The sequence below is a fragment of the Orcinus orca genome, chromosome 5 (assembly GCF_937001465.1).
Source record: "Orcinus orca chromosome 5, mOrcOrc1.1, whole genome shotgun sequence".
NCBI classification, from domain to species: domain Eukaryota; kingdom Metazoa; phylum Chordata; class Mammalia; order Artiodactyla; family Delphinidae; genus Orcinus; species Orcinus orca.
The window spans coordinates 22,189,913-22,217,506 of record NC_064563.1 but is presented as its reverse complement, the minus strand read 5'-3'; positions in this window follow the sequence as shown (position 1 = coordinate 22,217,506).

The window sequence follows — 27,594 nt, the reverse complement described above, 5'->3', positions numbered from 1 at the left end:
AAAAATATAGTTTATTTTACTAGACCTAGTTTTAGTTATAAGTGAAAAATAAATTAGTGGGTTTTTTTTCCAATACTGAAATCTTCAACACCTAATTTAATTGATCTTTCCAGTTGTTTGACACTGCAGAGATTTCAATATGCCCATGAATGTATTAGAATGATTTTTGCTAATATTAGTGGCAAGTAGTCAGAGATTGGATTTGTTTTTTTAATCTTGGGGGTAAAACAACAGATTCCTGCTTGGAAAATACCACTGACTTTCATAGTCTTGTATCTGTAATTAGGATATTATCAAGCCATAAACTGAAGAGATAAATGTTAAGTGGTAGAGATTCCAAGCTTCTAAAATTACTTTTGGAGTTTTCTATTGTAGTGTGATTTTCTTGACAAAACTAAGTACTGCTACTTCAAAGAAGATAAAATTGTTTTACAATGCTTTGGCTAAATGATATCAATGTATGTAGTCAATTTAGGTAATTGGTTTCTATATGTGGTCCTGAGAATCACTCAAAATTTGTCTATGTTCCTTGTGTGGACAAAACTGTTATGGAATACAGTAAAAGAAACTATTATTTAGCTAGTTATTTTAAAAATATTTTGACTAGGCATGTTAGCATTAGTTGTAACTTTAAATGATGCTGAATGTACTTTTACCATTATAAGATAGGGCTGGCTCCACAAAGGGAACACTTTTTATTTTCTTTTTTTGTGGAGGGGGAGGTGAGAGCCTAACTTTGCATGTGTCTCAGTGCTTAATGTATTGTTTGTTTTTAATAATTGCTGAAGTGCATGCTCAGAGTTTGCACTCTAATTTCTATGAGAATGTAATGCACTTATTACTTTAAAGGCTAGTATCACACTGTGAAAAGACAGTGAGCACTGAGATGCTTATTGTTATCAGTTTTGTTTATGTTATACTCAGATGTCTTACATCTTAAGTCATGATTATGGTAAGAAATCTAATGATGTGGCTCACTAATCTACAGAGAAGACAAAATTTGATTTCAATATAATAGTATAAAGAATTGTCTTTTAAGTGACTAAAATATGATGCATTTCTAAGCCTGTAAACATTTTGTCTAGAGTGAATTTATTCTAGTGTTTGAGAAAGCTGGCTTCATGTTGATGTTTAGGGGAATTCACATTTGCTTTATTTTGTCTATCACTGCTATTCAAATGTGAAAATAGATGTCAGTGTTGGAAGGGATGTTAAATGTTGATTTGCAAACGGGCAAAATTTGATACAGAGTTAAGGCAAACTTGTATATAAGTCTTCTTTATAGAACTTGAATTTTAGAGTCAGAGACTTTTTGGTTAAATTTTTCCAAGGGCTTCATTTTAAAGATAAGGAAGTTGAAGGCCTGAGAATTTCAGGATTTTTCCCAAAGTCCCACAGACAGTTAGCAGTCCCAGGACTAGAATACGAGTTCCCTACTTCCTAGGCCAGTATTCTTTCCATCCCCCCAGCCCGTTCAGTCACATCAAAATTAATACCTACTTGAATGGTTGTATTGAATAGAAAACTAGCAGTTGTGCTGACTTGGAATCACTGAACTATTGAAGATGATTTGATCCTACTCATTGTGCATTCGTTACTTGTTAAAACACATTTAAATCATTCTTATGAACTAACTCGTGGTGCAAAGATTAGAAACAGGATGACAAGATGAAGTTTTGCTAAAAAGACTAGGAAATTTGGAAAACAGATTACTTGTGCCTTTTACTGAAGTTATCCTGAATATGAGAAGTATTGAAAGAAGACATTTATATATGCTTGATGCTGAGCTGTTTTCATGGTATTACTATGCCAATGGAGATGGTACATATTTTAGAGAAAATATCTAAGTGTGCATGTATAGGTATACATGTAGTTGAGTGTATGGTATATGAGTAGTTGAAGTTGGGTTGGGTATGTTCTTGTGGATATTGTGTTCATCTGTTAGTTTCTATGCTACTATCTAGAAACCACCCACAAAAGTTATGACTTAGTTGTAGGAAACAAGTGTCTGGGATCCAGCCAATCAATGAGGACTGTTACATGATTATATAATATGGTGGTATAGTCTAAGTCAAGGGGAATAAAGATAGGAGAGCTATGATACAATCAGAGATGATCAGGGACCAGTGGAGGTAAATGTTATGAAAAACCTTGAAGGATATATAGGAGATCATTATACTAATGAGGACTATAGAGAAGGTTATCATAATGAGAACTCACCATATTTTCTGGCCTACTGGAATATTCTCTGTGTTTTGGTATGCAGTATGCTTTCTCATCTCTGTGAATTTTCTCATTCTCCTCTTTCTACTTAAAATACACTTGTTCTACCAGAAAAATGCCCATTCATTCTTCAAAACCTGACTGGAGTGATACTGCAGCTCTTTAGCTCTCTTGGACTTTCTCATGCCTCAGTCAAAATTAAATGCTTTCTAACATACTACACATTACGTTGTATTCTAAATTACAAGAGTAATAAATGCTAATTTAGAAAATAAGCATTCATGATCCTGCCACCAGAGAAAACCATTTTCACATTTTGATATTTTTTTTCACGAAAAATACACACACATGCTCATATATACATGCTATTTACACATTACATATATTCATATATAGTTAAGGTTATACTAGTCATACATTTTTTATCCAATTTATACAATTTTTAAAGTGTTTTTGTTCACTTAATATCATATTGGGAGTATTTGCCCTTAGAATTGTCTTCTTTATTTTGGCAATACCCAAAATCCTCTTTGAATTGAACAGATGTGGGTGTTAGAAAGAAAACTGGAGGAGGTTGAGAGAAGACAAACTGGAGGGAAATTAGTTATTATAGTGTTTCAGGCAAGAGCCAATAAAGGATGAAGCCAGGGTAATGGGAGTGGGGAGCAGAGAGGGTAAGGACTGAGTCATGTTGAATGTGCTAGAGAGAGGTCAAGTGAGGTGAGGATCTCAAAGGTGCCCCTGAACATGACAATTAGTAAATTGTTAGTAATGCTGGTGAAAATAGTTTAAGAGAAGTAGAGGGGCAGGAGGAAGATAGCCTGGATAAAGGAGCAAATGAAAGATGAGAAGTTAGATGCTACAGTATGGATTCTCCCCCAAGGATTTTGGCAGAAGGGAAAAAGATAAATAATATAGAAGCTTGAGGGGGAGGCAGGGACCTGTGAGGTCTTTGTTACTTTCGCTCTTTAAGAAAATAATAATCACATTTGGGTTCAAAGTGGCAGAAACCAATGAAGAGTGGGGAAATGGAGGATGCACAGGAGATAGAAGGTAATTTGCAGAACGATACCCCAAGGATGCAGAAGGGATAGAACACAGAGTAAATCTGCCTATTTATAATCCAAGCCTTTTAATATTTGTATCTATATATCTCAGAATTTTGAAATTGAACATATGACAGAAATATTTGTCATGAGAAATTTTTATTTGGCTATGAATAAGGGCTATGTGATTTGACTGAGCAGTCAATATGGAGGTTCTAGTGCAAATACTCAGGCTGAATGAGACCTGGCATGTTTGAGGAAGAACAAGGCTTCCAGTTCTGAAGCATAGTGAGTGAGAGGAAAATAGAGAAGAAGTAAAGAATTAACACGTGGCCACATTTGGTAGTATAGAGGGGCTAATTTCCTCATCTTGAGTAGGGCACAATTAAGATGTCATCAAAAACTTCACAACAAGAAATAGAAGTTGATTATGTTACTTAAAGTTTACTCACTAATTATATTATGTAAATAATAGAAAGTTACAAAAGCAAACAATAGAGAAAATTAATTTAACAAATATTACTAATAGGGGAAAATAAGCTACAACTAAGTTCCTTAGCTTTCAAAGCTGTCTGTAAATATATGTAAAATAATAAATGATGAGAAACAAGTATAAGCATTTTATTTAGATTCATGGTTTTGAACAAGTAAAAGAATAAAGTTTAGATTGGGGGTTTAAGATAGCCAGGTAGGAAGATCATGAACTCATCTCGTACCATGGACAAACCAAATCTACAGTAACATATGGAATAATTCTCTCTAAAAAAGAACTGAAAACTAGCTGAACTCTTCCTCCACAACAAAGAACCACAGTGAGATGGGTAGGAGAGGCAGAGACATAGTGTTTCCAAAAACCCCACCCCCAGAATTGCAACTCAACATCTGGGAGAGATCTCACAAGTCTGGAGCTCCTTTTGGAAAAGAGAAGTGTTTGTGCCGCACATCAGGAACCCCAATGCTTGGGACTTGCACCAGACATATGTGCCTCCAAAGGTCTGGTTTAGAAAGCCAATGGATTTACATCCGAGAGACCCAACGGGATGTAGTGAACTGAGATTCTCCTTTTAAAGAGCTCATGTGCGGTTTCAGTCACCAATTGACCCAGTGCAAAAGCAGTAGTTTGAAAACTGGACTATATGTGGAGACTCATTTGTTAATCTTAAAGCATCTGCTGGAAGGGCAGGGTTGCCACTCATCTAAATGCTTTGGATGTGCTCTCAGGGAATGTACACAGGGATACACTATCCTTGTGCACTCCCTTGGCCTTGCTACAGCTCAGTGATACCTCCCAGAAAGGGGCTTACACACTCAGCTAGAGCCCAAATTCTGCATACGAAGGGATACCTCCAGATGCCCTGCTCTGGAGGCCAGTAAGATTTTTAATTTTAGCCCCACAGGACTATATATATTTGCATACTTTAAAAGCTGCCACCTGAGGGTCTGGCTTCCAATCAGCCTGAAACTAGGTACTAAATGAAGTCCCTCTCCTTGTAACACTGATAAGTTTTGGCACACCTTCAACAATGGGAACCTGTTAAGAATAAATCAGGCTGCTTAGATAATCACAAAGATACAAGAGACAACCAAGAGCTAGGGCAAATTTGAACAATAAGATTCATTAACCACACAAGGCTACTCCTTCAAGACTGGAAAAAGTAGCTGTTTTGCCTAATATATAAAAATAAAGAGTCAAACAAAATGGAATAAGAGAAATATGTTCCAAATTAAAGAACAAGATAAAGCCTCAGAAAAAAACTTTAATGAAAAGGAGATAAGTAATCTACCTGATGAAGAATTCAAAGTAATGGCCATAAAGATGCTCACCAAACAAGGGAGAAGAATGGATGAACACAGTGAGAATTTCAATTAGAGATAGAAAATATAAAAAAGTACCAAGCACACTTGGTATGAAGTCATAGAGCAGAAGAATACAATAACTAAACTGAAAAATACACTAGAGGGATTAAACATCAGTCTAGACAAAGTATCATAAGAGACTACTGTGGGAGGACCTTCAAGACGGTGGAGGATTAAGACATGGAGATCAACTTTTCCCCCACAAATACATCAAAAATACATCTACAAGAGGAACAACTCCTACAGAACACCTACTGAATGTTGGCAGAAGACCTCAGACTTCCCAAAAGGCAAGAAACTCCCCACCTACCTAGCTGTGTGGCTGACAGTGTCTTGGTGCTCTGGACCGGTGTCAGGCCTGAGCCTCTGAGGTGTGAGAGCTGAGTTAAGGACATTGGACCACCAGAGACCTCCTCACATAATATCAAATGGTGAAAGCTCTCCCAGAGATCTCCACCTCAATACTAACCTCCACTCGATGACCAGCAAGCTACAGTGCTGGACACCCCCTACCAAACAACTAGCAAGACAGGAACACAAACCCACCCATTAGCAGAGAGGATGCCTAAAATCATAATAAGTTTACAGATACACCAAAACACACCAATGGACATGGTCCTGCCCACCAGAAAGAAAAGATCCAGCCTCATCCACCAGAACACAGGCACTAGTCCCCTCCAACACGAAGCCTACAAAACCCAGTGAACCAACCTTACTGGGGGCAGACGCCAAAAACAACAGGAACTATGAACCTGAAGCCAGAGAAAAGGAGACCCCCAAATGCAATAAGTTAAGCAAAATAAGAAGACAGAAAAATACACAGCAGATGAAGGAGCAAGGTAAAAACTCACCAGACCGAACAAATGATGAGGAAATAGGCAGTCTACCTGAAAAAGAATTCAGAGTAATGACAGTAAAGATGGTCCAAAATCTTGGAAATAGAATGGAGAAAATAAAAGAAACGGTTAACAAAGACCTAGAGGAACTAAAGACCAAACAAATAATGATGAACAGCACAATAAATGAAATGAAAAATTCTCTAGAAGGAATCAATAGCAGAATAATTGAGTAAGAAGAACGGATAAGTGACCTGGAAGATAAAATAGTGGAAATAACTACTGCAGAGCAGAAAAAAGAATGAAAAGAATTGAGGACAATGTCAGAGACATCTGGGACAACATTAAATGCACCAACATTCGAATTATGTGAGTCCCAGAAGAAGAGAAAAAGAAAGGGACTGAGAAAATATTTGAATAGATTATAGTTGAAAACTTCCCTAATATGGGAAAGGAAATAGTTAGTCAAGTCCACTAAGCATACAGAGTCCCATACAAGATAAATCCAAGGAGAAACATGCCAAGACACTTATTAATTGAACTATCAAAAATTAAATGCAAAGAAAACATATTAAAAGCAGCAAGGGGGAAAAAAACATATAATACACAAGGGAATCCCCATAAGGTTAACAGCTGACCTTTCAGCAGAAACTCTGCAAGCCAGAAGGGAGTGGCAGGACATATTTGAAGTGATGAAAGGGGAAAACCTACAACCAAGATTACTCTACCCAGCAAGGATCTCTTTCAGATTTGACAGAGAAACTAAAACCTTTACAGACAAGCAAAAGCTAAGAGAATTCAGCACCACCAAACCAGCTTTACAACAAATGCTAAAGGAACTTCTCTAGGCAGGAAACACAAGAGAAGGAAAAGACCTGCAATAACAAACCCAAAACAATTAAGAAAATGGTAATGGGAACATACATATTGATAATTACCTTAACATAAATGGATTAAATGCTCCAACCAAAAAACATAGACTGGCTGAATGGATACAAAAACAAGACCCATATATATGCTGTCTACAAGAGACCCACTTCAGACCTAGGGACACATACAGACTGAAAGTGAGGGGATGGAAAAGGATATTCCATGCAAATGGAAATCAAAAGAAAGCTGGAGTAGCAATTCTCATATCAGACAAAATAGACTTTAAAATAAAGACTCTTACAAGAGACAAAGAAGGACCCTATATAATGATCAAGGGATCAATCCAAGAAGAGGATATAACAATTGTAAATATTTATGCACCCAACATAAAAGCACCTCAATACATAAGGCAAATGCTAACAGCCATAAAAGGGGAAAGTGACAGTAACACAATCATAGTAGGGCACTAACATCTCACTTTCACCAACGGACAGATCATCCAAAATGAAAATAAAGAAACACAAGCTTTAAATGATACATTAAACAAGATTGACTTAATTGATATTTATAGGACATTCCATCCAAAACCAGCAGAATACATTGAAGTGCTCATGGAACATTCTCCAGGATAGATCATATCTTGGGTCACAAATCAAGCCTCAGTAAATTTAAGAAAACTAAAGTATCAAGTATCTTTTCCACAATGCTATGAGACTATATATAAATTACAGGAAAAGAAACTGTAAAAAATACAAACACATGAAGGCTAAACAGTACACTACTAAATAACAAAGAGATCACTGAAGAAATCAAAGAGGAAATCAAGAAATACCTAGAAACAAATGACAATGAAAACACGATGACCTAAAACCTATGGGATGCAGCAAAAGCAGTTCTAAGAGGGAAGTTTATAGCAATACAATCCTACCTCAAGAAACAAGAAACATCTCAAATAAACAACCTAACCTTAAACCTAAATCAATTAGAGAAAGAAGAACAAAACACCCCAAAGTTAGCAGAAGGAAAGATATCATAAAGATCAGATCAGAACTAAATGGAAAAGAAATGAAGGAACTGATAGCAAAAATCAATAAAACTAAAAGCTGGTTCTTTGAGAAGATAAAGAAAATTGATAAACCATTAGACAGACTCATCAAGAAAAAAAGGGAGAAGACTCAAATCAATAGAGTTAGAAATGAAAAAGGAGAAGTAACAACTGACACTGCAGAAATACAAAGGATCATGAGGGATTACTACAAGCAACTATAAGCCAATAAAATGGACAACCTGGAAGAAATGGACAAATTCTTAGAAATGCACAACATTCCGAGACTGAAACAGGAAGAAATAGAAAATATAAACAGACCAATCACAAGCACTGAAATTGAAACTGTGATTAAAAATCTTCCAACAAACAAAAGCCCAGGACCAGATGGCTTAACAGGTGAACTCCACCAAACATTTAGAGAAGAGCTAACACCCATTCTTCTCAAACTCTTCCAAAATATAGCAGAGGGAGGAACACTCCCAAACTCATTCTATGAGGCCACCATCACCCTGATACCAAAACCAGACAAAGATGTCATGAAGAAAGAAAACTACGGGCCAATATCACTGATGAACATAGATGCAAAAATCCTCAACAATATACTATCAAACAGAATCCAACAGCCATTTAGAGGATCATACATCATGATCAAGTGGGATTTATCCCAGGAATCCAAGGATTCTTCAGTATATGCAAATCAATCAGTGTCATAAACCATATTAAGAAACTGAAGGAGAAAAACCATATGATCATCTCAATAGATGCAGAAAAGGCTTTTGACAAAATTCAACACCCATTTATGATAAAAACCCTCCAGAAAATAGGCATAGATGGAACTTTTTTCAACATAATGAAGGCCATATATGACAAACCCACAGCCAACATTGTTCTCAATGGTGAAAAACTGAAAGCATTTCCACTAAGATCAGGAACAAGACAAGGTTGCCCACTCTTACCACTACTATTCAACATAGTTTGGAAGTTTTAGCCACAGCAATCAGAGAAGAAAATGAAATAAAAGGAACACAAATTGGAAAAGAAGAAGTAAAACTGTCACTGTTTGCAGATGACATGATACTATACATAGGGAATCTTAAAGATGCTACCTGAAAACTACTAGAGCTAATCAATGAATTTGGTAAAGTAGCAGGATACAAAATTAATGCACAGAAATCTCTTGCATTCCTATACACTAATGATGAAAAATCTGAAAGAGAAATTAAGGAAACACTCCCATTTACCATTTCAACAAAAAGTATAAAATACCTAGGAATAAACCTACCTAAGGAGACAAAAGATCTGTATGAAGAAAACTATAAGACACAGGTGAAAGAAATTAAAGATGATACAACCAAATGGTGAGAGATACCATGTTCTTGGATTGGAAGAATCAACATTGTGAAAATGACTCTACTACCCATAGGAATCTACATATTCAATTCAATCCCTATCAAAGTACCAACGGCATTTTTCACAGAACTAGAACAAAAAAATGTTGCAATTTGTATGGAAACACAAAAGACCCCAAATAGCCAAAGCAATCTTGAGAAAGAAAAAAGGAGCTGGAGGAATCAGGCTCCCTGACTTCAGACTATACTACAAAGCTGCAGTAATCAAGACAGTATGGTACTGATACTAAAACAGAAATATACATCAATGGAACAGTATATAAAGCCCAGAAATAAACCCACACACATATGGTCACCTTATCTTTGATAAAGGAGGCAAGGATATACCATGGAGAAAAGACAGCCTCTTCAATAAGTGGTGCTGGGAAAACTGGACAGCTACATGTAAAGAATGAGATTAGAACACTCCCTAACACCATACATAAAAATAAACTCAAAATGGATTAAAGACCTAAATGTTAGGCCAGACACTATCAAACTCTTAGAGGAAAACATAGGCAGAACACTCTATGACATAAATCACAGCAAGATCCTTTTTGACCCACCTCCTAGAGAAATGGAAATAAAAATAAACAAATGCGACCTAATGAAACTTCAAAGCTTTTACACAGCAAAGGAAACCATAAACAAGACGAAAAGACAACCCTCAGAATGGGACAAAATATTTGCAAATGAAGCAACTGACAAAGGATTAATCTCCAAAATATAGAAGCAGCTCATGCAGCTCAATATCAAAAAAACAAACAACCCAATCCAAAAATGGCAGAAGACCTAAATAGACATTTCCCCAAAGAAGATTATAGATTTCCAATAAACACATGAAAAGATGCTCATCATCACTAATCATTAGAGAATGCAAATCAAAACTATAATGAGGTATCACCTTACACCAGTCAGAATGACCATCATCAAAATATCTACAAACAATAAATGCTGGAGAGGTTGTGGAGAAAAGGGAACCCTCTTGCATGTTGGTGGGAATGTAGATTGATACAGCCACTATTGAGGACAGTATGGAGGTTCCTTAAAAAACTAAAAATAGAACTACCATATGACCCAGCAATTCTACTACTGGGCATATACCCTGAGAAAACCATAATTCAAAAAGATTCATGTACCAGAATGTTCATTTCAGCACTATTTGCAATAGCCAGGACATGGAAGCAACCTAAGTGTCCATCGACAGATGAATGGATAAAGAAGATGTAGCACATATATACAATGGAATATTACTCAGTCACAAAAAGAAACGAAGTTCAGTTATTTGTAGTGAGGTGGATGGACCTAGAGACTGTGATACAGAGTGAAGTAAGTCAGAAAGAGAAAAACTAATACTGTATACTAACACACATATATGGAATCTAAAAAAGAAATACATTCTGACGAATCTAGGGGCAGGACAGGCATAAAGACACAGACATAGAGAATGGACTTGAGGACACGGGGAGGGGGAAGTGTAAGCTGGACTGAAGTGAGAGAGTGGCATGGACATATATACACTACCAAATGTAAAATAGATAGCTAGTGGGAAGCAGCCACATAGCACCGGGAGATCAGCTTGGTGCTTTGTGACCACCTAGAGGGATGGGATAGGGAGGGTGGGAGGGAGACACAAGAGGGAGGAGATATGGGGATATATGTACACATATAGCTGATTCACTTTGTTATACAGCAGAAACTAACACACCATTGTAAAGCAATTATACTCCAATAAAGATGTTAAAAAAAAAAGAGAGACTACTATAAACAATTATACACCAACAAATTGGACAACCTAGAAGAAATAGACAAATTCTTAGAATTATACTATCTTCCAAGACTCAATCAGGAAGAAATAGAAAATCTGAGTATAACAATTACTAGTAAGGAGATTGAATTAGTAATCAAAAAAATCCCTATAAGCATACGTTCTTGACAATATAATTTTACTCATTAACTCTACCAAACATTCAAAGATTTGCTACCTCTCCTTAACCAAGGAGGTGAAAGACCTGTACCCTGAAAACTGTGTCATTGATGAAAGAAATTGAAGAAGACACAAAGAAATGGAAAGATATTCCATGTTCTTGGATTGGAAGAACTGATATTATTAACATGGTATGTTACCCAAAGTAGTATGCAGATTCAATGCAACCCCTATCAAAATTCCAGTGACATTTTTCATTGAACAATGAAACTGTTCAAATGAAACAGAACAAGCATTTCAAAAATTTATATGGCATCAGAAAATATCCTGAATAGCTAAACCAGTCTTGAGAAAAGAAAGAACAAATCTGGAGGCATCACTCTCCCTGATTTCAAACTAAATTACAGAGCTATAGTAATCAAAACAATACAGTATTGGCATAAAAACAGACACATAGATCAATGGAACAGAAAAGAGAACCTAGAATTAACCTCATGCATATATGATCAGTTAATTTATGACAAAGGAGGCAAGAATATACAATGGGAAAAGGACAGGCTCTTTAATAAATGGTAGTAGGAAAACTGGACAGCTACATGCAAATGAATGAAATAACTACTATGTTATACCATACACAAAAACAAACTCAAAATGGAGTTAAAACTTGAATGTAAGACCTGAAACCATGAAACTCCTTGAAGAAAACCTAGCCAGTAAGCTACTTAATATTGGTCTTGGCAATGAATTTTTAGATGTGACTTTAAAAGCAAAGGCAACGATAGCAAAAATAAACAAGTGGGACTATATCAAACTAAAAAACTTCTGCACAGCAAAGAAAACCATCACCAAAATGAAAAGACAACCTACTGAATGGCAGAAAATATTTGCAAATAATGTATTTGATAAGGGTTTTATATCCAAAATATATATAGAACTCATAAAACTCAATAGCAAAAAGCCCCAAACAATCTGATTAAAAAATGGGCAGAGGATCTGAATAGACATTTTTCCAAAGGACACATACAGATGGCCAGCAGACACATGAAAAAGTGCTCAATCTCACTAATTCTCAGAGAAATGCTAATCAAAACCACAGTGAGATATCACTTCACACCTGTTAGAATGGCTGTTATCAAAAAGACAAGAAATAACAAGTGTTGGTGAGGATGTGGAGAAAGGGGAACTCTTGTGCACTGTTGGTAGGAATGTAAATTGGTGTAGCCACTATGGAAAACAGTATGGAGATCCCTCAAAAAATTAAAAGTAGAACTACCATCTGATCCAGCAATTCCATTTCTGGGTATTTATTCAAAAGAAACAAAACAGTAATTTGAAAAGATATATGCACCCCTATGTTCATTGCAGCATTATTTATAATAGCCAAGATATGAACACAAACTAAGTGTCCATTGATAAGTAAATGGATAAAGAAGTGGTATATATACAATAGAATACTGCTCAGTTATAAAAAATAAATAAAATCTTGCCATTTGCAATAACATGGATGGACCTTGAGGGAACTACGCTAAGTGAAATACATCAGACAGAGAAAGACAAATACCATACGATTTCATTTATATGTGGAATCTAAAAACAAAACAAATGAACAAAACAAAACAAAAATCACAGATACAAAGAAAAGAATGATAGTTGCTAGAGAGGAGGAGGTTAGGGAGTGAGTAAAATGGATGAAAGGAGTCAAGAGGTACACATTTCCAGTTATAAAATAAGTCATGGGGATGTCATGTACAGCATGGTGATTTTATTCAATAATATTGTAGAGCATACTTTTAAGTTGCCAAGAGAATAAATCCTAAAAGTTAACTTTGTATGTATAAATCCTAAAAGTTAACTTTGTATGGTGACAGATAGTAGATAGACTTAAAGCATTTGGTGGTCATTTTGCAATGTATACAAATGTTGAATCAGTATGTTGTACACTTGAAACTAATATAGTATTATATGTCAGTTAAACCTCAAAAAGAAAAAAAAAAAAGAATAGAGTTTAGAGTATTTAAGCCTATGGAGTGAAAGTGGGGTTAGTGAAAAATACTTTTGCATTCAATTTAATACTGTTCTTTAGTATTTGAATTAGCTTATATGCATATATAACTTTTATAATAAAGAATCGTAGAATAAATAAATTAGTTAAGCATGTTTGGGGTTTCAGATTCTGTTCCTCAGAGTTCAGTTCAAGTGCGTCAAAAAATGTTCTGAGTGTTCAGGGTGGCTGAAAAATCAGGGTGCTATGTTTCCTACCCTCACTTCACTAGAGCAGTTATGCTTTTATCATGTTTTAGAATTGTCATACTAGATTTCATTTGAATAAAGGATTCTGTTTCTATTCTCTCTCATCCTTCCTCCTTCTTCTTCCCTCCTTCCTCCCTTCTTTTCTTTCTTTCCTTCTTTCCTTCCTTTCTTTTTTTGTCTTTCTCCCATTAATCCACAATAGGTTTCCATTTTTTTCTATGACTTATTTGTGTACCCTTGTTGTAACTCTGAATCTCTCAGCAACTCAGTCCTCTTTTGCAAAATGAGATAATATTGATCTTTCAGAACTGTTTAAAGAATAATGTGAGATAATTCATGTTAATCACTCAAAGAAGAAAAAATTCTAATCACCTCCACAGACGTAAAAAGACACAATTATAAATTTTACTTCATCCTTGATAATAATCTTTTAGTAACATAGGAATAGACATATTTCTTTTTTTAGATGATAAAAATATTTACATTTCAAGACTAAAGCTTCATGGTGAAACATAAGCTCATGACTTCCACAATTATTATTTAAAGTTTTTCTGGAATTAATGGCCAATATAATTACAGAAATAAGGAATTGGAAAAATTATCATTGTTTACAGATAATATGATGATATACTCAAAAAACTCTAGATAAAATGTAAAAACTATTAGAAAAATAGGAGAATGCCATACCATTGTTTTGATTAAAATACATATACTTAGGTTCTAGAAAGTTTTTCTCTGTTAATGTTTATTTATACCACTCTTCCTACTAAGGATGTAATTATGACTCATTCATTTAAAATTACATTTTACATAGAATATGAGACTATCTGGCTGCAGTGCGTGAGGAAGAGAGGAAATAGTTATTAAAGTAGGTTTAAAAAAGGCAGATCCATCCAGACAAAGAGAGAATAAGGAGCAATCAGAGGAGTGGAAAGAAATTCATAGAATTTAAGACTATGGAAGCCTAGATGACAGTTTGAAGAAAGAGAACATGGGTAATAGAGAAAAATAGTGTGAGGAAGGCAAACATAAAAAGACTGGAGAGAGTGTGAGAGGTGGCATTTTGAAGGTCAGTGTTTGACAGAGTAATTTCAGTAGAGAAAAGGGGCTGAAATTAGATTGAAGTGAGTTATTGTGTACTAAGAAAATCGAAGCAGAAAGAGAAATCTGGCAACTTAAAGAGGTAAGGTCAATTACTATTATTACTTTTTTTTAAGTTGGGAATTTTTGGAGTCAGAAAGTAGGAGAAGAGTTTTAAGATGATACAATGTCTCAGAGAAAGTGAAGTAAATGCAATAAATAGTAAAAATAGAGGAATTAGGCTTGGCACCCGTTGAAAACAATTCTCTCTCAGAGACTGGCATCAAGAAGGCAAAAAAGCACAAATATGATTGAAAATTTTTGAGATGGGGGAACCATAGTCAGATGGCTGCAGTCTTCAGTGTCAAATAGGAGAAAAGGTCATCTGTGAGTGTTTTGGGGACAGCCATTGGATTAGCTACTTAATGTGGTAGACTTTTGCCAATAATGTCATAGAATAACAAATAATAAGGAGGATTAAAGAATTTTTGAGCAGGTAAGGACCCAGTAGAGGCTAAGAAAGAATGTAATAATATGAAAAAAACCTAATCAGCTCCCACTGCGCTTCAAAGAAGTTATTCAAAATAATTAACATGCCCCTTTTTGTTTGATCACCTTTATTTGGACATCAGAAATTACGCCTTGAATCACCATGTTTGGCCAGTTCCAATTTAGTTAAACCTGGAATATTTAAAATTGGAAAAATAGGAAAATTGTTTACTATTTTAAAATAATTTTTATCTCTTGGAAATTCTCTTTTTGCGTTTCTACCACTATTATGATTAAAATATGTATGCTTAAGCTCTAGAATGTTTCTTCCCCATTGATGTTTATTTTATCCCACTTTTCTTACCAAGGATGTAATCATGGCACATTCATTCAAAATTTCATTTTACATAAAAGCCTCCTCATCCTGAAAATGTCATTGTGTGCGACTCCTTTCAGTCAGATTTTGTCCCATCCAAGAACCCCTCCAGCGTAAAATAGTAGTTTAAAAATCATTAGTGTTTGGGTTATCTGGAGGACTGTGCACAAATCTAAGTTTCCTTTATGGTTTTTAAAATGTTTTATTTTTATGTAGAAGATATTTTTGCTTAATTTTTCTTATTGCTTTGGCCATGAAAAGAACAATTTTTCACTTACCTCTGGATAGGCTTCACTCATTCTACACTGAGAGAGTTCCAAGTTTTTAGTAATATAGTAGGGAGTAATGGTTAAGAAAGATCCACATTTGAATTCTGGTTCTGTCACCAACTAGCTGGATGACTCTGGAAAAATTATTTGTCTTTTCTGGGCCTCAGTTGCTATTTTTCCCAGCCTACAGTGGCTTTTCCTTTTCATTTAGAATTTCTTACAACTGGAGGTCTGTATTAGTTTCTATTGCTGCTGTAACAAATTACCACAAACAACACAAAATTACTGTTCTACAATTCTGGAGTTCAGGAGTCTGAAATGGATCTCCCTGGGCTAATGTCAGTGTGTCAGCAGGGCTGCATTCCTTCTAGAAGTTCTGGGGGAATATCTGTTTCCTTGCCTTTTCCAGCTTCTAGGTGCCACCCTCCTCTTGCCTGTGACCCCCATCCATCTTGAAGGCAATCAATTGCATCACTGTGACCTCTGCTTCAGTTGCTATGTCTCCTTCTCTGACACTCTTACCTCCTTCGTTCACGTATAAAAACCCTTGTGATTAAAAATAATCTAGGCTAATCTCCAAATTTTAAAAATTTAATCACATCTGTAAAGTCCATTTTGTCATGTAAGGTAACATAACCTTATGTTACAGAATACAGGGATTAGGATGCAGACATCTTTTGGGGAGGAGGATGCATTATTCTGCCCATCACAAAGTCAGAAAGGATACACTCTATAGATTTCCACCTCTTCACCCAACTACCGCCAGGGAAAAATATCACTTTTACGAAAATTCTCCATGTTAGTGAGAAAAATATCTCTTTTTCTTTCTGAGTTTATTTGTATAATGAATTATCTCTCTAAAAATGCCAACATGTAAGAGTTCCATTAGTATGCTTGAACATTAATTAACAGGGACACTTCTTATTTCATTTGACTTTCATAGGTTTTGTCCATCAATACTACACTGTGGAATGGATGATTCTTTCCCACTGCAGCATCTTATTTTATTTCCTATGTATGGCTTCATGCTAGCCAAAAGGTTAGATGTTACAATTATTTATGCTAATCTCAATTTGCTTTTGTGCTGTAGACAGTACAAATAAAGCTGCAGCAATTGATTACACATCACTGACAGCAGAAGAAACATACAGTTTCATCAATGAAAAAACTGAGTCATGTAACAAGTCAATAGTTATGTGCAGCCTCATGAGAATGACAATCAAAACCAGGTCGTAATGATATAAATATTTATTGAGTACCTCATCCTGCTTGGTGATTTTAATAGTCTGTAAAAAATTATGTTTAAAAGGAAACATTTCTGTTTTTATTGAATACTCTTTTGTAAAATACATTGTATTATTTTGGAGTTTTAAGTATTTTTACATTTAGTCTCTTGTTTTTAAGTTTTATTATTTTATAGTCATTTGATTTAATCTTAAAATGCATAAATATCATATTTAAATATCTATATTCACAAATATTTCTATGTCTGACACAGGTCTATTGTTGTCTTATATGGATTATTTTGGTAAATTACACTGAGGAATAGTTAGAAATGGTATAAATTTGTAAAAATAATGTCTTAACAAACAGTTAAAATAAACATCTATAAAATTTATTCATCAAAACAATTGTCTGAGGCTTTGTAATAAATTACTGAAAGAATAGAAATAGAATGCATAACTTCCAAAGTGTTGGGGGAAAGACAAAGGAGAATAAAGAAAACTCTCTCAGTTCAACAGAAGTCTAGAAAGGAAGGGGAAAAATATCAGAGAATATATAGGCCAAATATTCAGCAAATATTTAATGATCATCTGCTATAGACCAGAAAATTTTCCCTGAAAATGTTATTCAAACAAATTGGTAAGTACAAAAAGTGTAAATAGATTAAACTCTTCTATTAAATGTCAAAGACTTTCAGCTTGGATACAGTGGTTTTCTAAAAGACTCTAGATGTATATCAGTGACACAGCTAAATCAAAACATACAGAAAGACTTATAACAAAGGAATGGGAAAAGATATATAATATGAATGTTTCACCTAATGACATAACCTTAAAATATATAAAGCCAAAGATACAGAATTACAAGGTAAAGCCAACAAATGCACAATCATAGTGGGTTTTTAAAAAAATATTTCAGAAATTAATCTATCATAACTGAATTTAGTAAGGATTTAAAAATCCTAATATACAGACTACATTTTAAAAATTAAAGTTTAGCTTTAAAATTAACAGAAGACACATCATTATTGTTTCTATTTAGTTGTCATTGACTAAATTGTCAGGCTATCTGATCAATCTAACAAATTATAAAGCAAAATATTAACAAAATCTTCTGATTCTGAAATCAAAATCCTCTGGCAATCTGGCTAATTAGTCTTAACAGACCTGCTTTCTGCCTCCATTTGTTCCTTGCTTTTCCAATGAAAAGTTATTAAAGAGTATTAAATCTCAGCCCTCAAGGAAAAGAGGACACAGATGAGAAAGTATCTACTTACTAAAGCATTCTCTATGAGTGAAGGAAACCACACTACTTTCTAATTCTGTAGAAGATAGATATCCTTTGCATATTTTAACACACTCAGATTGCCTAAATGAATGAGAAAATAACACAAAAGTTTTGAATTCTACAACTATGCATTCTAGTTGCCAAGAAGAAAATTACATGATGTGGGCATTCTAAATTTATTTTGGTAAGTAATCTTAATGAGGAAATCTTGTTAATAATAAATAAAATGAGATGCAATATGAAAAAATTATCATATTCAAAACTGTATTTGGTTGTTTAAATTGGGTTGCATTATTTTGTTCTGAAGCTTGGTAGATAATGTGGTACTATATCATTTGGATTTTTTTTCAGTGAAACACAGATTGGGTATTTAAACACAAAGAATGCCTACAACACCCTGTTATATCATGTTTTCCTGACTCAAGGGTGTTCTTTTTTAGGTAGGATAACTAGTGAATACAATCAGCCTTTATTACAATGAAATTAGACAGCATCCTAATGTTTAGCATACATCCAAGCAAAGAATACTCCTTTCAGAGAGGAATGAGAAAACAGATTAATCAGAAAAGATAACACTATGAAGTTAACATTTCAAATTATTGAGTTTTTTTGTACGTTTTTTTTTTTTTTGGTATTTGGGCCTATATCTTATTTATTTCTAACTGGTTCTTCTGGCTGTTATGTTAATCTTCTGCAAAGTATCAGTGATAGCATGTAGAAAATAAGATGTGGTCTCCAAAGCAGTATTAATCTAAGCATAATTTTTGGTTTAAAAGGTCTTCACTACACACCTTTAAACATGGCCACACTTTGCTAGACCCAGGACTTTTAACATTTTTGATGATATTTGATTACTCTATAATAGAAATGTAAAAGGTGTCTTTGAATAACTCCAGAACTGCTAATCAACCTAAACTAAGAATAAAAACCAGAATTAGAATCTCTTCCTGGTCTAAAATTTGTTATTCTTCCTATATTCTTTAATATTCTTTCTGAGAATATTCTTTAATATTTTTATTCATATTTGTTATTCCTTTTCTTTGTTACTGTATTTTTAAAACCTAAAACAGTTTAATCTTTCTTAATTGCCTACAGTCTATAACTTTTTTGTATTACACATGATTACATAACTGATATAAAGTTTAAATACTTAATCAAATGTAGGTTGAGGGAGAGAGTGGGAAGAAATAACCCATACTAGTACTTTCATTGTCATGATGGGCCACTGAATTATTTTGATTAAAAATCTCCTCTTACTGTTCAAATAAGTTTGTATTTGAACAGTACAAGTTAGTAAGTTAGCTAGCTGGACCAAAATTTTTTACCAGGTCAATAAGGAAAGCTGCTAAGTATTATCTTCTCAATTTTAGTTGAAAATGTCATGTAACTTAACTTTATCATTTAAAAAAATCAGGATTTACACTAATAACTTCTCATGTTAGGCTGGAAATATAAATCCTCCATTAAAATGTTTTTCTTGTCATATGATATAGACAAGTTAAATAGAATATCCCATATAATATTATTTCTTAAGTTTTTTATTAATTTTTTTTTACTGTGGATGTCATTAAAATATTATTGAAATGGAGAGTCTATAGAACTTTTTTCTGTTGGTCCCTTTGTTTTATGGAATAAATTCTGTGACCACATGTACCTTTATGGTCTGGAACTGGAAATATATTTTTCATTTTATGTAATATAATAAAATTTTTAAAATTATGTATAATAATCACCCAATATAAATTTATTATAATGTTTCACAGTCTTTGATGTAGCCTGGAAGAAAACACTGTGCTAGACAATGGCATGATTGAATTGACAATTAAATCCATAGTTGGGCTGCATTCAATAGAATTTCAGTCCCTAGAACCAAGGAGGTAATACCCTGACTCTACCCTGCATGCCTATTTTATTGTCTTCATTTCTGTTTCCCACTAAAAAGATTGTAGAATCAATCTGGTGGTGAGACAACAGGATAGAAAACATTATATGGATCAGGGCATATGAGGAGCCACTGGAAGAAAAGAAAAATGGAAGACTCTTGGATTATGTGATAATAATCTTAAATAATTTACTGAATAGAAAAAAGGATTTTACATTCTTCTGTGTATGATAGAGAAGGATAAAATGTGAGATTATATGGACATAAAATTAGATTCAATAAGAAACAATTTAAGTTATATCAAGCTGGAATGAGGTAGTTATTTTCTTCCATGGAAGCCTGAATAATCATTTATGGATGGTATTTATAAAGCATTTTGGTGTGGTTGAAAACCTAAGATAGATTACTTCTGAGCTTTCTCTTAAACTCTAAATTTTATTTTTCCATATTTAAAGAGTGGAAGAAATTCTCTACCAAAATTCATCTGGGCCATGTGGAACATTGATCTCCTGCCAATTGTACTCTAATAATAATTATTAATGATAATAATAGATAAATAGTATCATTACTTCCATTTTACAGATGAATAAACTGGGGCAAAGTAAAATTCAGCAACATGCCCAGTCACAGAGCTAAGGAGACCCTTGGAACTGGGATTTTAACTCAGGTGAATCCGACTCCTGAGCCTGAGCTCTTAATGCATATATTCTGCTGCCAATTTATGGAAAAAAAGCTTAAATAGCCAATGTGCTCTCAAATCTCTGGAGAGTCACTTCACTTAAAGAAATTAAAGTGGCAGGATAGGTATTTTATTTCTTATGCCAAAATTTCAGAGGACATGATAATAATGATAGTGAAATCAACAATTACACTTTCTCCTGAAACAGTTGCTGCTATCCTAATTTATTGGGACTTACAAAGTCCCAGCCACTCTGTAAACATTTTTCAGGTATTATCTCATTTAATTCTTAAAACAATCTTTCTTGTAAGGTAGGTACAATTATTTCTGTTTAACAGATGAAGAAGCTGAGGTCCAAAGTTATACTCTAAGAAATGATAGCTGTCTTATTACCTAGAGCAGCTTTTATTCACTCAGCTTAGTCTTTCATTCTATAGAATGAGTCTATTCTCATTTTATAGAGAATCATTGTCTCTTATCTAGAGGTTTCTCCAAATGCAAAAGTTGGCATGTTCTCAAACCAGGATCATAGAATACTCTCTTAAACTCATTTTTAACAGCTATTTATAAACAACAGAATTCCTATAGTCTATGAAGAATAGTCTATCAGTCAATTAATTACTGAATTAGTCAGCAATCAGTGTGCTAGACACTGTGAAGGATACAACAACAATTCCTGCTGTCCAGGAGCTTACACCTTAGCTGAGGCATCAGAAAATGTAGACCTAAACACTTAACAGTAAAAGAAAGTCAAATGATTGGTACAAACAGTAAAAGATTTTGCAGTGAAAGAAACTGTATTATGGTGCACCATTAGTGCTAGGGAAAGCCTCATGGGATTTACCCTGTCTGTTGATGAATGACTGATTTAGATGAGTGAAGAGAATCAAGAGAGAGCATCTGACATAGAGAGAAGGAAAAGAATGAACACTGACAAGCAGTTTGTAGTATATAAGACATGTTGGGCTCCAGTGACATCTTAGATGGGTAAGGCCGTGGGCGAGTAGGTATTTTACTTGATTATTTATAATGTTACATTGATTCTTTATTTTCGTAGTAATACTTTTACATTTTCCTTAAGAATATGTACAAATATCAAAAGCAATAGATTCTGACTGAGAAGCATGGTAAGATGTAAAAGTTAACTTTTTCAAGCGTCTTATCTATAGGTTGGCTGCCCAGAGGAAAATGTCCCCTTGCAAAGCTCTAGTAAATTAGTCTATGTCCCTATGGTTAGTCATTCAATCCTGGTGCTGTCATTTACAAACATGGCCCAAATCTATGACATTTTCCCATCAGAGGGCTGGGTCTAGGCCCCAACTTGGGTGGAGCCATGCCTGCTTTTACCAGTAGAGTAGAGCAGACATGACACTATGTGATCTCCAAGGCTGAGTCATGAAAAGCCATGAAATTTTGTCCTTTTTCCCAGAACACTCACCCTTGGAGTCCAGAGCCACCATGTAAAAATGTCTGTCAACCCTGAGGCTGCCGTGTTCTCCTTAGGGACAGGCCATGTTTGGATGCCCTGGTCAACACAATCGGCCTCACTGTCCTTGCCAAGGAACCAGATATGTGAGTGAAGCCATGTTAGACCCTCCAGACCAGCCCATCTGCTGAATACATCAGTTGTTTTCAGCCAGCTGAATACAACTCAAGCTCTGTCAGTGCCACATTAAACAGAAGAATCACATAGCTGAGACTTGACTGCATTTCTAACTCATGAAATCATGAGGTATATATAATACAGTATGTTTTTATGCAGTAGTAGATAACTAAAAGACCTGATCAACTGTAAGGCTTGAATCCCAGCCCCGACCACTGACCCCTGCCATCATGCTAGTAGTGTAGCTTTTGCTTCCAGAGTTAGGAAACCTGATATGGCAAATACCTTCACTATCCTGCACTGCCCTAGAATGTAATAAGCTCTGAGGGAACTGAATCTCCTCTATTGCTCCAGTCCCTGTGAATATTCCGTGGTGAATATTGCCAAGCTGACCTAGCAGAGGGTGTACTGCCTGTTCAACCACCAGCTCTAGTTTGCACAAACATGGGTTTTTCAACATTCCATGAGATACTGTGGGACCTCATTAGACAATCTAGAAGTAGGGTGGGCACTAAAACACTGGAGAAAAAGATATTCAAAAGCAGGGTACTGACCACACTCTACTATTGTGAATTTTCTGGGGCAGCCCTGATTCTAAATGTTCTATCTCTATCACCAAAAATTATTGAAACATCTTAGAATTTCCTATATTTTTGGTGTCTGACATTTCTTCCAGACTACCTCTTTCACTGGAAGAGTCACATAATCTTTTGTCAGACTATATGTCCCAGTTTTGTGTTCAGAAAAATAGGCCAATGTACTTTTAACTCAAAGTTACAGTGTGACAAATTTGGTACCTCTCATCAGAGTATAGAGGCTGAAGGCCTGCTGGACATTATAAAAGGAGAAAGTAGAAGAGAAAAAGTTTCTGTATAAGGTCTATATTTAGTTCATATATACAGATATCCTGAAAAAGTCATAATTTAGCCTAGTTTTTTAATTGTTGAAATCGTCGTTATAAGTCTTTCTGGTAAGTGTGCATTTCTCAACAATATTTTCTTGTGGATTTTTAAAGATGTGCTTTTAGTATCATAAGAGAGGAAAAATTTCATCTCAACAAGAAGCTATTGAAAGTCCTTAACCTATTTTTGTGTTTGTCTTTTTCCCTGTTGATATACTGAACTTTTAAAATTATGGTAGACCATAGTCGTTGCTATAATTCACGTTTTACCTTTACTATATTCTGTCAGACTAAGAGTGAGGGGAAAGCTATCAAAACTTCATGGATCCATAGCTCAACTGGGTTCGGGACACTCCACAAATAATGTGTATGGGGCTAATACTGCCTTGACACGCAACTGTTTACCATATACAGCTGAACTTTCATGAGGCACCTCCTTGCTAGAGATGGCCAAATGGGCTTTATGTACTAGTCTCTTTAATTATAATCAAATTAAATGAGACTTAGGTCCATGGAAACAATATCTGTCAGCTAAGGTCTTTTCCAGGATGTCAACATTACATAAGTAATTCCAATATTATTGGTGTACATAATTAAGAATTTTTTTAAAAGTATAGTCTTCACATTTCTAATTATATCTCTAATATATCATGGAGTAATTTTGTCACCATATTACTCTGCATCTTCTAATCCATCATTGTATTTTCCCTTAAATTTGTTCACATTACCGCCATAAACTGGATTATCTTATTGATCAGTAGTAGTCTATAAAATGAGGGATATCTGTATTCTTTCCTATAAAAAAAAGATGCCTTAATGGTTAATTGACACAATTCTCCTAAGGAAAAATTTAAATTTTACTTACAAAGAAACTAGGTTACTCCGAGGTTTACTATATTTTAAAACTTCTTGAGAAAATATTCATTTAAAAAATTTCTTAAAGGGAATGGCCACTTTAGGAAATAAGAAATGATGGCAGAAGAATGCAGATAATAAAAATGCATGATTTGGTCAAAGAGTGATTCAAGTAATTGAATACATGTAAAGGAGGAAAGGGAAAGTCAATTAAATGAATGAGTTATTTAATTGCCAACCTTCTTGAATGAAAGTGACATCAAAGCATCTGAATAAAAATTTACATTGATTAGGTGCACATAGTTTGGCTGTTTCTCCAAGTTTTTGGTTTCTGATGGAGAAAAGAGAAAAGATTTATAGAAGCTGAGAAAGTGGTAGAAGAGACAGTTGAGGCCTGCTTCAAGATTAGCAAGGCAGCCTTTTTTTTTTTTTTCTTTTGCGGTACGCGGGCCTCTCACCGTTGTGGCCTCTTCCGCTGCGGAGCGCAGGCTCCGGATGCGCAGGCTCAGCGGCCGTGGCTCACGGGCCCAGCCGCTCCGCGGCATGTGGGATCTTCCCGGACCGGGTCACGAACCCGCGTCCCCTGCATCGGCAGGAGGACTCTCAACCACTGAAGGCGGCCCGTTTTTAAGAGCTTCCTTGCTTAATTAAAGCTAAGTGCCAGGATAGAAGTTCATCTATCAGTGATTCTGAATTAAAGCATAATGTAGGGGAAAGTAAGAAGTTTTGTAGCTGGTGGCTTGTTTAAAGTCATGGACAGGAAAAAGAGACAAGATGTTTCAACTCCTGAGAGCTCTGTCTTGAAAGCAAAGGCATACCAGGAATGGAAGGGAATCTAACATTTAGTTAGGAAGCCATTCACCAACAGTTTAGTGAGGCAAAGCTCTACATGCAGGTGTTTACATTTGTTTAACTTGACACTGTGGCTTGCCTTAAATACATTAATAATATGCCTGGTGCAGTAGAGAGCATGTGGGATCATGACTGGATGACTACATAGAAATTAGAATTCTGATCCTTATCAGTAGTAAGTTCTTTATAACTGGCATAAAATGATAACCTTTATATGTACTTTCATTGTAATATTATTGAGTTAAAACATAGGTCAGGGAAACGTTAGCTTGGGTGGAGACTCTGTCTTATAGTCTCACCTATTCATGCTGGAAAAGGATGGGGCAAGGGAAAGCAATTTACATTTTTTGAATGCCTACTGCATGCCAGGAATGAGACTAGACACTTGATTACTCAATTCTGGGGGAAGTTTGTGAGATGGTTAATCTCATACCCATTTTATAGGGAAAGAAACTGGGCTTCAGAGAAGTAATCTGTTCAAGTGGTGATGATGATGGTTTATACAGTTTGAGAATCAAACATAGATCTGCATGTCTTTAAAGGTCATGCTCTTTCTTTTCTACCAACTTCCTGATAAAATCATATGAGGAAAAAACTGTTCCTCGGTCATTAAAAGAAAAATCTAGTAAAAAAAATCTAGTAAACGACAGGTAATAACACTCATGAGGGTGGGTGTTCAATTCCTCTAGCATTTTTTTCATGGCTGTTTCAGGGGCCAATATTCTCAGCCCCTCTGCTCTCCTGCAATTCCTAAATATATGATAGTCATTTCAACATTGGTTTAAATTTGAATTGGTATACTAACTCTTCCAGCAAGATTTTCATTTTCACTATTATTTCTACTGGTAATAATTTTGAAAAGCTAAAACGTGTTAAAAGGTGCCTAGTAAAAAGCATATTGTGTGCCTGTTGTATGCATCAGTTCATTTGAATCTCCTGATAACTTTTGAGGTGATTTACAACTGTCCTTGTATCTTACAGATATTGAAATCAAGGCTTGGGAGATTGCCTACATTCAGACAGTTAGTGAGCAGAGGAGCTTGGATTTCTAATACCAAAGCCCTTCTTCCTGGGTACTATGCTGCTCTGTTAGATGCCTAGAGGTGATGAGTATCTCTTGTTAGCATGACCACTGATACAAAGTTCATGAAATGTGTAAAACATGCTAGGGACGAGAACATTCTTAGAGCTCTTGATAATATTAACCTAATGTTGACACTCAAGTCGTCACACAATGTAAATTCACACACACAAACACAGACACACACATATCACAATGTTTAAGGAAAGAACAGATGAGCTAAGTGATGTCTAGGACCAATTTTGTGAAATGATTTTTAGAATTGATTGAATGTAAAGTATTCAATATTATATTTAAATATTTCCATTTCCACATGAAGTATATGTTTTTGAAACCATATCCTAAACCTACATCTAATTTCTGCTTCAGTGAACAAAAGAATACCCTCCATGAACAGCAACAGCATCAAATATATGGGTAAGAGAATATAATTTCTGGTTGACTTGTTTAGAACGACACCATGGTTATGAGGGGAGCATTTCTGAATTCAAATTTCTGCATGATCTCTGAATTTTCTCACCAAAGTCTGGCTTTGGATATCCAGCCATACTCTAGGAAGATACTCAGATACATTTTTTTGTTGTTGTGGTTTTTAACAGAACATCTGGTATTTATTGGCAGAATGCATTAGTGATGATGTCCTGTAAAATTTAAGCCAAAACTTGATGGAGTATGAGTTTGTTTTGTTTTATGTCATTTTCTCTGTGTGAAATCCAAAGTCCAAATATTGCTTCCTACCTACAATGGCATCTGAAAACATACTAATCACAGTCATTGGATTTTAGAGATTTCAGCTGAAGATTAGCAGAGCATTAAGATGAAATAGCAGATGAATAATTTAGAATGATAACAGACTCTAATGTTAAATATATAGGAAAAGCGACTTCACAAAAATACACCTTTTCTCTTTTAGTTTTCAATATTGTTGGAAAGAGACATATCTTAATTCCATTTGTGAAAGTGCAAGTATATTCCCTCCTGAACCAATCTTTCCTCAGCAGGCTGATTTAGATAAGAAAATGAAAAGGAGATAACTGAATGGATCCTCCAATCTTGTGATTCAGGAATTGGGGCTGGGTGCCCCTTGGGGTGGCAGAGCAATTCTGAGCCTGCTGAAGCTCTCTGAACAGCTGTTTGGTAGTCGTCTCAACAGAGCCCATTAGCACAGCTCCTGGTCAGGGCCAAGTTAAGTGCATCCTTTTACTGTCGCCACCACACTTCCTCTTATCATGTCCCTCCATTATCACTTGCTCACCTCCCCAGCTTGCTCTGTTAGCATTTCTACTCTCCTAGGAGGAAAGAATTCTCTCTTGTTCTCTTCCCCACACCCCCAACTAATTCTCTCTCACCTCTCCCACTTTTCCTCTCTATCCAAGACTGCTGCCTCTTTTCCTTTCCTCCTTCTCCCATGGCTATTTCTCCCAAACCAAATACGTAGGTTCTTTCTTTCCCTCTGTCAAGCACTACTCTTCACTAGTTTCCATACATTTGATGGAGGAAACTGCTTGAATATCTTAAACCATCAGACTAGAGGTGTATTCTTTTCCTTTGGGAGGGAGGCAGTAAACAGA